This window comes from Suricata suricatta, chromosome 7 (assembly GCF_006229205.1).
Source record: "Suricata suricatta isolate VVHF042 chromosome 7, meerkat_22Aug2017_6uvM2_HiC, whole genome shotgun sequence".
Lineage (NCBI taxonomy): Eukaryota > Metazoa > Chordata > Mammalia > Carnivora > Herpestidae > Suricata > Suricata suricatta.
Window position 1 is genome coordinate 85638533 of NC_043706.1, and position 13755 is coordinate 85652287.

The window sequence follows — 13755 nt, forward strand, 5'->3', positions numbered from 1 at the left end:
TGGAGATGCGGCTCCGCCGGGGGGAGGCCGCAGTCGGGGCCCGGATCTCGGTCCCCCCCGAGCCCCGGCCCGCCCTCCGCCGGCGCTCCAGCCCCTCCCGCAGGCCGGAGAGCGGGGAGCGCGCCCGACTCACCTGAGGCCGCGCCGACTGGCAGGCTGGAAACGCCACCCGGCGGGGGCTGGGAGCGAGCGCCCAGATCAAGGTCGGGAATTAGATTGTTCTGGCCATCAGGAAAGCGCTGTGTATTTGCAGAATTTATAAAAACACTCTTATTACAGGGCACAGTTACCTAGGTTTGGGCCATGTGCTCACGGAGAGGAGAGGTCCGGTTTGACAAGTAACAGCAAAAATGTTCTTTAGAGAGATTTCCCCTCCGACAGACCCAGCTCAAGTCTTTCCCCTTTGAAGTCATTATGAGGGGAACTCGCAGATGGGGGGTGTTTTGGTTTGTTTTCCTTTTCGGTGTAGAAAATCTGGCAAACTCTGTGTGTGTGTGTGTGTGTGTGTGTGTGTGTGTGTGTGTGTGTGTTCCTTTAACTTCAGTGTTAATTTCATTTTTAAAAGTTCATAAGTCGAGGGGGACCTAGGTGGCTCAGTCAGTTAAGAATGGCACTCTTGGGCTCAGGTCATGATCTCACGGTTTGCGGGTTTGAGCCCTGCGCTGACAGCACGGAGCCTGCTTGGGATTCTCTCTGTCTCTCTCTGTCTCTCTGTCTCTCTGTCTCTCTCTCTCTCTCTCTCTCTCTCTCTGCCCCTCCCCACTTCTCTTTCAAAATAAATAAATAAACTTAAAAAAAAAGATCGTTAAGTCCAAATAATAGGGCCTTGTTTAATAGTTTAATGATCTACAGATGAATTTTAGCAAGATCATGGATAGTTTAAAATTGTTTGGAGGAAGTGAAAAAAAATTCAAGTAGGGTATTTATCACTTCCCAAGGTGAAAGGATGGATATGGGAACACTCCAAGCTTTTGCATTCAAGGGTGGACACTGGGTTGAAGGAGGCTACCCCTTCCTTTCTGCTTCTGCTGTGGCATCAGCCCCTTAGAAGAGCAGTGAGTGCTGTCATGTTCCTGAAATACGGACTCTTTGCCGGCCTGAAGGAGATGCAGGAGGTGCTGGCTGTAATGCCCAAGATTTCAATATCACTCCAAAACCAGAAGCCGCCAGGGAGACCGAGGCACGCATGTAAAAGCAAAGGGCAGTTTTATTACGGCTTAGGCTCGCCGGGCCTAAGTTCGGGCTCACAGCCTTCACCAACACAGTGGATCCGTGCTGAGAGCCCTGAGCAAGGGCTGAGTAGGGTGTTTATGGGGTTTGGGAAGGGGGAGTTACAAGAAACTGTGACATAGGTACAGTGACCCAGTCATAATGGTACAACAGTATTGGCAGCAACTTTAGCCATACACATTGTTCAGAGCGTTCGTTACTTTTGGCGGGACCCAATCAAAACATTTAGGGTGTCTTTGAAATTAACCAATTACAGAGCGAGTTCAGGGTCTTGTTTGGTGACTATCGGGTTAATTTTAACATTAGGTAACAGGGTCCTAGCTAAAGTTCCCATCTGCAGGTCTCACCCTTAGGAATGTGGGGAGAGGTAGCTGGGCTTTCCTGATTGGATACTGCAAAGTGGTCTCTTCTGCCACGGGCAATGTGTAACCGCCTAATAGTTGCAGAGAAACTGAACCTTAGACCTTCTAGCTTAGAGGGGAACCTCTGTCATGGAGTCTGTTAGGTTCAGACTTTGTCCTTACACTGGCCAGGCCTGAGGAGGGGTCCCATACACCACTGCGCAGGTACTAGTGACCTCTCTGAGACAAGGAGCTGACACCAGCGATTCTTCATTCTTCTTCTCTGCCCCTCCCACAGAGCACTCAGCTTTTGCTCTCATTAAATGTTGAGCCAATATCCAAAGAGTAACAGTTTGTTATTTGGTACTGAGCTCTCTCTGTCATGGGGATGAGCAAAGATTACCTTCAGGGACGCCTTCATGGAAGGCGAAGGAGAGAATCAATACTGGCAAAATCTATGTTCAGGAAACAAGTTTGAAACCAGATGAAGTCTAATGGTTTGATCCCAAGAGCCACTTCCTGCATATACGGTCATAGCTCTTCTGGTAGACAAGCCTGCCCCGCTCGCTCTCGGAGGCCTGGGGCCCTTCCTGCACTTAGTAGGTCATCTTTGAGCACTATCTGGTCTTTACATATTCAGAGACATCATGAGGTGAACTATTTTTAGATGCACATGTAAATAAAATTCTGTGAGAAAAGCTAGAATATAATCTTAATCTTATACAGATTAAAATTTAGCTCTTAGACCTGTGACAGAGAAGAAAGATTATTAACTCAGTTTCTATAAAAGTGGGTGGCACAAAGCGGTGGACTCTTGATCTCGACACATGTCATGATCTCATAGTTCCTGATTTCAAGTCCTGCATCAGGCTCTGCAATGATGGCGCTCAGAGCCTGCTTGGGATTTTGTCTCTCCTTCTCTCTGCCCCTCTTCCAGGTGTGTGTGTGTGTGTGTGTGTGTGTGTGTGTGTGTATGCACACACTGTCTCAAAATAAATAAACTTTAAAAAAAATGTTAAGGGGCACCTGGGTGGCTCAGTCAATTAAGCATCCAACTTCAGCTCAGGTCATGAGCTCACGTTCAGGTTCATAGGTTTGAGCCCCACACCAGGCTCAGAGCTCAGAGCCTGCTTTCAGATTCTGTGTCTCCCTCTCTCTCTGCCCCTCCCCTATTCACCCTCTGTCTCTAAAAAACGAATAAACATTAAAAAAGAAAAAAAGACAGAAAAATGAAGGAAAGAAGGTAAGTGTAGATAACACCCGCCATAAATTTGGCTGTAAAAGAGGAAAGCAAAGGTGGTTGTTGGAGGGGGAAATAAACATTCCTCCATTCTTTAACAAAGAGATTATGTAATTTACTTTTAATATAAATACACAAAGTTTGTGCAAAACTCAACGGCTACAAAGAATGCAATGAAAGGTAGCCCTCTGTGCCTACCCTCCCCCCTTGCCTCCAGGTGTGCTCTCTTCCCCGGCTGCTCTTGGCCCCAGAGGCTGGCCTTCAGGAAGGACTTCAATGATTTCCTTGCCCTGTGGCTTTTGGATGTGTCCACCGAAACGTCCCTCCCTCAGTTTGCCCCGTGACAGAAGTTGGAAGGCAGGAGGAAAGTAGGGAAGGGATGAGGCAGCCATAGGGTCTTCTCCTGCAGTTACCTAGCACCACGGCTCCTATCTCGCAGGTGTCTCCACACGGCCGTCTTCTGTGGATTTCAGGAACCGAGTCCACACCTCCTTCAACAGGAGCCGCAGGAATCCTCCTGCTGCTGCCTGCCTGCCCTGGGGTGCAGTTTTGTATAGAGTCCTTTTTTTTGCCTCTCCTCAAAATACCCACATTAAGTGTGCTTTCAGTTTTTTGCTGGGATTCTTGTGGGGGTTTTTTAATGTTTATTTATTTTTGAGAGAGAGAGGAGCGTGCGAGGTGGAGCAAGGGCAAAGAGGGAAACAGAGGATCCGAAGTGTGCCAGGGGCTCGAACTCAGAGAACTGAGAGATCATGAGCCAAAGCCAGACACTTAACCAACTTAGCCACCCATGGGCCCCTCTTGCTGGGATTCTAAGAGAGTTTCCTTGCTAACTTTGTTCTTGTTACCCAGTTTCTCTCCCCAGAGACAAATATAGCCATCACCTTCTGTGTTTATTCCTAGAGATAGCGTGTGCATTATAAAAGCATTTTCTATATATACATGTATCTGTATATATGCATATATTGTTTTAAATTATTTTTACGCAAATTGTATCATTAACTGCCTGTCCTGCACATTACTTTTTTGCCTTTTTATCTTAAATACGGAACTTCTAAGCTTCCTGATTCTTTTATTTTATAGTTGCATAGAAGATACTGGTTATATCTGCACACACACACACATACACACGCATAAGTGTGTGTACACTTATGCATTGATTTATATTCCTAGAAGTGGGATTTCTGGGTCAAAGGATCCATGCACTGTAATTATGATATTTATTGCCCTCCATAGACGGCAATTTATTTTTTTAATCTTTATTTATTATTTTAAAAATTTTATTATAGTTTATTGTCAAGTTGGTTTCCATATAACACCCAGTGCTCATCCCAACAAGTCATACAGAGCAGTTTAAACTCTCAATAGTTTCTAAACTGTTCTCTCATACGTACTCTTACCACACATCTTCTTAAATGTTTTGATCTTTCCTAATTTGGTAAGCGAGAAAACTGTCTCATTTGGTTTTAAAAGTTTTTTGATGTTTATTTATTTTTGAGAGAGATGGAATGTGAGCAGGGAAGGGACAGAGATGGAGGGAGACATCCATCGTATGAGAGAACAGAGAACAGAGAACAGAGTCCAAAGCAGGCTCCAGGATCTGAGTTGTCAGCACATAGCCTGACGTGGGACTCGAACCCACAAACATGAGATCGTGACCTGAGCCGAAGTCAGACACCTAACAGACAGAGCCACCCAGGCAGCCCTCATTTTGGCTGTAAATTTACCTTTCTCGTGTTATGTGTGAGGTTGGGTGCATTTCCTTAAAATACATTTGTACTGACTTTTCTGTGAACTCTTCATTTTTTACTGGGTTATAAGAACTTATTCATTGATTTATATGAGCTTCTAATTGAAAAAAAACAACTCTTTGTGAATTGATTTGCAAATATTTCCCCAGCTTGTTTTTCCAGTTTCTTCTTCTATGGCTTCTTGGTTTTCTATCACAGTTTTAGAGAACTTCCTTCTCAGAGTGGGATGTTTCAGTCCACAAATTCAGATGCTCTTAGGGACCTCAAGTGTTTGATGTGCCCAGGAAGGTAGAAGCTTCCAGAGACAAGGTCCTGTGGCTGCTGAGGTAGAACACAAACCATCCACACAGTCATTGGAGTTTCCCAGGAAGATGGGAGAACAAGGGAGGGGGAAGAAGAAAAAAGATGCTGTGACTGAAGGGAGTGACCAGATGTGGGGGGTGGCAGTAGAGCGGCGGAGGGCAGGACAGCCAGACTTGAGGCTTGGAGACACCGGAGCTTTGTGACACAAGAGTAGTGGCCGTGAGTAAAGAGGACACAGACTCCATCTCTCAACTCGGAGAATGTGAAACTTCCTCTCAAAATGGCTCCAGATGAAATCAAATCCTTAGAGGACAGTTAAAGTAGGAGGTAAAGAAAACTTTGATGAAAGCTTGAGAAGTGGGGTAATTGGCAAACCATGAACGGGGGCTTCTAGAAGCTGCAGCAGGAAGTGTAGAAAAAGGGAGCAGTGGGAGGTCAAGGCAGATAGAACTCAAGAGACAAACTCCAGTAGAGATTATAGGGAAGAATCAGTATGGGGTGTCTAAATCCTGGGCAGTGACTGTGGCTAGCAGGGATCCTTACTGGGCTACAAGAATGAATGTCAAAAACGCCTGGCCCCAGTAGGTCCCTGGAGCATGAACATCTGGGCTGGATCTGATCAGTTTGTGTCATCTCAGGAGCACAGAGAGATTTGCCTCTAGAAGAGTTAAATTTCAGCCTCCTTTGACTGGCTCTCGGGGAAAGTTCTGGATGCAAAACTGACAGGTCTGTGGGGAATCAAGTAAAGGAGCAGTGACCTGCAAGGGCAAAGGCCTGGCCCCTGTGAGGTGGGTCTGTGTGCCTCACCGTGGTGTGTGAGTGTGGGGTGGCTGAGGGCAGGGGGTGAGCTGCTTGGGTACCACCCTGCATTCAAGCCCTTCCCTTATGCTCTGTGATAGCGTAGCTGAGTATTCCTCATCCATTCACCCATCCACCTAGCCACCTACCTATTAATCTATTTATCTCTATCTCAATCTTTTTCATGAGTTGAAATGCATTAAACATTGCAGAAATCTGATTGCTCATTAATTCAACTGGCCCTCCATCATGCCATCCCAACAAACGAAGTCTAAAAACAGAATCTCAGAACACCTCTCTGATTCAATATCAAAAGAATGACCAATGGGGCGCCTGGGTGGCTCAGTCGGTTGAGTGTCCAACTTCGGCTCAGGTCATGATCTCATGTTCATGGGTTTGAGCCCCGTGTCAGGCTCTGTGCTGACAGCTCAGAGCCTGGAGCCTGCTTCCGATTCTGTGTGTCCCTCTGTCTCTGCCCCTCCCCTGCTCATGATCTGTCTCTCTGTCAATCAAAAATAAATAAATGTTTTAAAAAATTTAAAAAAAAAAAAGAATGACCAAAAATGGGGCACCTGGCTGGCTCAGTCAGTAGAGCATGCAACTCTTGATTTAGGAGTTATGAGTTCAAGCCCCACATTGGGCATACAGCCTACTAAAAACACAAACAACAAACAAAAAGAGGCAATTTAAATATCCCAGTTTTAGCCTTTCACAACTTTTGACAGTCTTCATGTTCACTTTTACAGGTTACAGACAAAAGATGGAGTGACCGTATTTTTCTTTTCCTGTCCCAGTAAAGATGATATTTCCACTGCAGTATTTTAGTACAGTAATTTTTTACCTTTTTGTGTGGTCATAAATCCTTTTGAGACTCTGACAAGAGCTATTCTACTCTGACGAGAGGACATTCTCAGCAGAAAAATACACGTACACACACACAAATGTTTGTCTGGTTTTTAAAAAGTTTTTTTAATGTTTATTTATTTTTGAGAGACAGAGCGTGAGCAGGGGAGGGGCAGAGAGAGGAGACATAGAATCTGAAACAGGCTCCTGGCTCTGAGCTGTCAGCACAGAGCCCGACGCGGGGCTCAAACTCACGAACCGCAAGATCATGACCTGAGTCAAAGTCGGCTGCGTAACTGACTGAGCCACCCAGGCGCCCCTGTTTGTTTGTTTTTTAAGTAGGCTCCATGCCCAATGGGGCTCGAACTCATGACTCTAAGATCAAAATTTGCATGATCTACCAACTAAGCCAACCAGGTGCCACCCCTCTCCGCCCCCGCCCCCAATTTTGTTCCCTATTTAAGTGCTTCCTGGAACCTCAGAAGCTTGTCTGTAGGCCCCACATACTACAGAGACTGTTTTCCAGTTAGGAAAATGTCAATGAGCTCTACGTCCATTAGTTCCATCAACAAGAAACAAAAATTCAAATCTAGCAAAATGGAAACATCTGGTGTGCATATTTACCTTGAAACTCCTCACCCGCTCCCATCCTCAGCTCTGCCTCATCATCTTGAGAACATATTTTTTGTTTTGGGTCCAACTGGTGCCTTTTAGCTCCTAAACAGTGACTCATTTATAAGTGCTCATCCTTTTCTTGCTGGGACACAAGGGCTTTCTTGATCTCACAATAAATTCTTTTGCTTGATTTTCATTCATGCAAACCCTCAGTGTCAGGACTTTTTATTTATTTCTTTTAATACAGAGAAGGCTTGCATGGTATTTGCATCTCATTAATAATAATCAACTAAGAATCTCCCTTCTAATGAAGTCACACTGTCAAGTTAGTAAAAGCAATTATGTGTTGGTTGTACTTTCTTTCATTTAGTCTTGTTTCCATCTTTATTTCTACATCTATATTTTCTAAGGATTCTTAGATTTTTGGACCTATACCTGTAAGCCTATAATGATGCAAATATGTTTTATGGGATTGCAGGGATTGCACCAGTCCAAGTTTGAAAAATATTTCCAATAAACGTAATTTGGCCCTGTGTCTGGTTACCAAGCAGTCTCTCTAAATCTCTACCTGAGGCCTCTCAATGCTGTTCCAGGTCAACGGTAGCATGGAGGCCCTCCTGCAGGTCCCTAGGACACATCATAACGCCATTTCAAATAGTGTCCAACACTGTGACCTTTTTGCTTGACTGAGATGTGTTGGATGTGCAGTATTTTAATAGTTTAATTTATCAATAATACAGTAGCAAAACATAATTATAATAAGTAAGGATATAATTTTATTCTGGATCTTTAAAGCATGTTATCAAGTTGCAACTAGTAGCATGTCATTGTTTTAGTCACAGAAAGGTAAGGAAGCTCTAAGAGAATGGAGGCAGGCTTTGTGAAGCTCTGTGTGGCTTAAATGCTGGAAGCCGTTACCTTGCATGCAGACAGTCCGCTGTGAGGCTGATGCCGGTTGTGGGTGGTCCCACTACTGCTATGACCGTATAATGGCACAGATACGAGGGACAGGTGTAAACGAGGTGAAGCGCACAGGCTCAGGAATCAGACTGCCTGGGCTCAGATCCTAGGTGCATCTTAAGAGCTGTGTGACGCTGCACACAGTCTAATAGCCCTGTGAAACTGGAGCGGACAGAGTCCCTCCCTTATGGGGCTGCTGTGCAGTTTAAATAAGATACTACACGCAGAGGCCTTTGCACAGAGTCTGGTGTTCCGTCAAAGCAAAAGATTACAATAAGTGGCCAATATTACTTATGGATTTTTTTTAAATAGAATGAGACAATTTACATTCGTTGATGCAGAATTTCTTTACTAGACCAATTCAACATTGCAATATTCACGAACATTTTCTGTCTTTGTTTTGAAACTTTAAAAATTACAGAAAAATTGATGGACTAGTACAATGAACATATATGCACCCTTCATCAAAATTCACCATTTGGTAACGTTACTACACATACTTTCTCTGTGTTTATACAGACACTACTCCCAGAAACCTAAATAAATATAGCTTTTCCCAATGTCCTGAAAAGTAATCTGTCTTTATCTAACTGTTCTCATTTCCCCCTCATCCTTTTCTTACAATATGGCCTGTTTTCATTTTTAAACTCTTTGTCTTTTTTAAAAATTTTTAATGTTTATTTATTTTTGAGAGAGGGAGGGAAAGGAGAAAGGGCCAGAGGGAGAGGGAGACACAGAATCTGAAGAGGTTCCAGGGTCTGAGCTGTCAGTACAGAGCCTGACACAAGGCTCGAACTCATGGATTGTGAGATCATGACCTGAGCCGAAGTCAGATGCTTAACTGACTGAGCCACCTGGGTGCCCCTTCATTTTTAAACTCTTCGTATGTGAGTTGTAGATATCTTGTTTTTCAGAACGTACATTTCCAACCATATGCAGTTCCTAAGAATAAGGACACTGCCTTTCAAAAACACAGTGTTATCACATGTAAGAAAGTTCACAATGCGGGGACCTGAGTGGTTCAGTCAGTTGAGTGTCAACTCTTGATTTGGGGTCAGGTCATGATCTGATCCCAGAGTCCAGGGTCATGGGATCAAGCCCTGCATTGGGCTTCACACTGAGCATGGAGGCTGCTTAAGATTCTCTCTCCCTTCCTCTCTGTCTCTCACTCTCTCTCTCTCTCTCTCTACCTCTGCCCCTTTCCCTGTTCGCACATGCTCTCTCGCTCTCTCTTGCTCTCTCTCAAAAAAAACCAAACCAGTTAATAGTAACTCCATAAAGTTATCTCAGATACAGTCTATGTTCAAATTTATGCAATTCTTTCAAAACATTTTACAGGTGTTTTGTGGCTGCTATTCTTTTCAGAATCTAATCAAAGTTCTTGCATTGCATTGATCACTTTCAATCTACATCTCAGTTCAGGTCAGGTAACTTGTAGAATGTCTCACAGTTTGGATTTGTTTGACTTTTCTCTTATGAACAGTTTCTTTTAGCTTGTCCCATTGCCCCTGTAGTCCTGATTCTGGGCGCCTAACGTAGGCCACTCCTGTAAGGGTCCCTCAATCACTGCCTTCCTTTGCGTGGGATCTTCCCTTCAACAAAGATTTGTTTAGGTTATTTATCCCCACCCACTAACTGGTACTATTGACTCTAGGTCTGGATGTTATGGTAAGGCAAACTATAATAAATTAAGACTTGATCTGGCTGTCATAGAAAACCCAAACAGCAGTAGTTTATACAAGCTGATATTCATTTATTCTCTCTCTCCCCCTTCCTTTCCTCCCTCCCTCCATCACTCTCTCTTTTTCATCAAAGTCTAGAGGAAGACAGCCTCAGGCCAATACAGTAATGCACTTATCAGGCTCCTCTGACTTGAAGCTCCAGTCCTCTGAGTGGACTGTTCCAACCCAAGCTACCGTGTCCCCTTTTCAGCCAGCTGGACGGAGGAAAGGGAAGAAAAAGTGCACTCTCCCTTTGGACATTTCCTGGAAGTTACACATACCATTTCCATTCATATCTCATTGGTCATAATTAAGTTATATGGCCACATCTAGCTTCAGGGATGGTCAAGAAATGTAGCTAAAATAAGGGGTCCTGTTGCTACAGATGGAAGAAGAGATTTAGGGGACACCCACTAGCCTTGGCCAAGTCTATTAAGAGAGGCAGGTGGTCAAGAGGGTCACTGAGAGGAGTGTGTGAGTGGCTTAGTCAGTTAAGCATCCAACTTCAGCTCAGGTCATGATCTCACAGTTCATGGGTTTGAGCCTTGTGTTGGGCTGTGTGCTGACAGCTCAGACCCTAGAGCTGGCTTCAGATTCTGTGTCTCCCTCTCTCTGTTCTTCCCTGCTCACGCTCTGTCTCTCTCTCAAAAATACACATTTAAAAAAAAAAAAAAAAGAGGGTCACTGAGAAATCATTATGGGAAAGGAAAAAATAGGAGGCTCCTCAGGCATTAGAAATTAAAAAAGACCATATTCTTAGAAAAAGATATGGGAAATTGAGACTATAAGAACTTTACAAAACCTCAAGAAAAACTGTATTTATTTTTGTGAAGGTAGTAGTAGGTCCACAGTGAAGTAAATGTATGCAGCGTATCATTTAAAAATAACCAGTACTGGGGTGCCTGGGAGGCTCAGTTGGCTAAGTGTCTGACTTCGGCTCAGGTCATGATCTCACAGTCCATAGGTTCGAGCCCCACATTGGGATCTGTGCTGGCAGCTCAGAGCCTGGAGCCTGTTTCTGATTCTGTGTCTCCCACGCTCTCTCTGCCTCTCCCCCACTCGTGGTCTGTCTTTCTCTGTCGCAAAAATAAATAAACCAAAAAAAATTTTTTTAATAAAAATAAAAACTAAAAACAACCATCACTCCGAATTACTTGACTTTATTGAAATTTCACTGAAATATATTACCAGCATTTCATTCACTCATGTTCCCATACAACAAATGTCAAGGGCCAGCACTCAGCTGGGCCAGGGAATACAATAGTGGACCGGAACAGTGGTCCAGCCCACATAGTATGTATATGAACAGATTCTAATCAACTATTCACACAAATAAATCTAAGTTTGTAATTGTGACAAGTGCTACAAAAAAGGGAAATAAAGCATAATGTTAAAAGGGTGTCTGCCCTCGTAGGAGGGTCAAAGAAACGTTCCCGGAGGAGGTGATGCCGGGGCGGAGGCCGGAAGGAGAAGTCCAGTGAACTGAGAGAGGAGGCAGGACGCTGGCTGGCAGTTTCGGTGTGCTGGAGCCGAGGGAGAACTGAGCACAATGTAACTGCCGTGGAGCCTCACCACAAAGTGTGAAAGGGTACTCTGGTTTGCTACCTTTCTTGTAAGCAAGATGGGAAGTAAGGAAACAAGCATGTATCTGTTTATTTGTGCAAAACACATATGCGCTTGCATATGTGACAAACCAGAAAAATAATGCGCTTGGTTACCTGCAGCGAGTAAGTGGGACTGGAGTGGAAAGAACGAGACGTAGGGGGTGCGGGAGCAGGAGGGACACAAGGGAGTGAGTGCTCGGAGTAGGACTTCTTGTCCAGTTCCGACATCAGAGCCAGGTTAACGGCACATACCCTGAACGTAGGTAATTTTCGTCAGCCAGGGCGTTGGGGAGGGAGAACTCAAAAAGAAATACAGATAGTAACACATGAACCTAACTGAATACAAATGATTACAAACCAATTACGATGAACAACATAAGTGGAAGGGGAAGAAAAGAACTAACCCAATGTAACTTGGGAAACAGTATTTTAACTATATATACTAAGGTTAAATTAGTTTCCTGGGGCACCTGGGTGGCTCAGTTGGTTGAGCGGCCAACACTTGATTTTGGCTCAGGTCCTGATCCCAGGGTCACGGGGTCAAACCCTGTGTCAGGCTCTGTGCTGAGCAAGGAGCCCGCCTGAGACTCTCCCTCTCCCTCTGCCCCTCTCCCCCACTCACAAGCACTCTCCCTCTCTAAAATAAAATAATAATAATAATAATGATAATAAAATAATTGTTTCTCATTGGAGTATGAGTTAGCAATTGTGAAGTTATGAGTATTCTAGGATTGAGCAAATAAGCAAAATAAAGAAAGCAGAAATTCTGGAATAAACCCTGTGATGTTGAACTGCAATCAGAGGTATCAGAATGAATTCAAGATCATACAGACATGGGGTAAAGATGGGGGTGGGGAGAGAAACAAATAGAGATGTGTGCAGGTATATTCATACGCTGGTGGCTGAGGGGTCTAGAAGCAATGACACCCAGCAGGATGAGGGCACTTTGTGCTCAGAGCCTGGTTTCTAAATACTATTCTCCAAGAAAAGGAATCGAGACTCCATGAACACCAGGACTCGATCAGGACAAATACAAGTTGAGCCTGGAGTAGCGGGTGACGTCAGAATGTGAGGAAGTGCTTGAAAAACTACAGGGACATGGAAGGACATGGGAAGGGTTTCCAGTGGCCAAATCTGGGACAATTTCAGCAACAACAATGATAGCAATAGGTTATACCCCACAGAAAACAACGTCCGTAAGTCCACACTAATAAAAATACATAATTAAGTCAATGAGGAAATGGGGGAGAAGGGACAGTTCTTTCTTTCAGAATTCCATTAATAAGTGTAGCAGGATGAAAATTACCATGAAACAAACACCACAGTCCTAAGTGTTTCAAGAATCATCCATGGATGATAAATCCAGTGGGCAGAAGTATGAAAAACAGAGTATTTGCATATTCTCATCAAAGTATCTCAAAAAAAGGTAATTATTCATCATACAGGGAAAAAAATATGACTTACAGTGAAGAAATCTGCTAGACACCACCTTCACTGGGTGATCAAGCTCAACATCACCAGTAACAGTGACATCACTGACATCACATCAGGACACACTGAGAAAGGCGCATCATTTCGGTGATGCTCTTGCCAAAACACATTACTTACTTGTGAAGAAAAATCAGAAAACCAAACAAGGTGAGGTACTTCTAAACAAATGTCCAGTGCTCTGTCAGTCTCAAAGTCATGAATAACAAAGACAGAATGGGGAACTGTCCCAAACTAAAGGAAACTAAGACATGACAATTTGATGCAATGCAGGACCTTGTTTCCCTCTAAAAAAGACACTTAAATTAAAAATCGTAATAAAACTTAAATTAAGATTTGTAGATTAGGTTGTAATCTACATATTACAAATGTTGTGTCATAGTTAATTTTCTGGGTTTATTGTATTGTCAAAGATAATGTTTGGAACCCTTTGAATTACTTTTGGAACCTTTTTTGTAAGTCTCAAATTATTTTATAATTATTTTTAAACTCTTTAAGAAAGTTTTATTTATTTTTAAGAGAGAGAGAGAGACAGGAAGCAAGGGAGGGACAGGGAGAGAGAGAGAGAATCCCAAGCGGGCTCTGCACTGTCAGCACAGAGCCTGATGTGGGGCTCAAACACATGAATTGTGAGCTGAAATCAAGAGTCAGATGCTTAACTGACTCAGCCACCCAGGCACTCCCATAATTATTTTTCAATGTAAAGTTTGAGATAATGCAAAAGAACTATAATGAACTCTTCTGTTACTAAAATCCAGCATACTTGTCAAAAAAAAATAAGACTTGAGAGGCAGGCAGGGCCAGATTGTGTCTGGACCTGGTAGCCATGTTAAGGGATTTAGGTCTTTTCCCTTAGGAGCA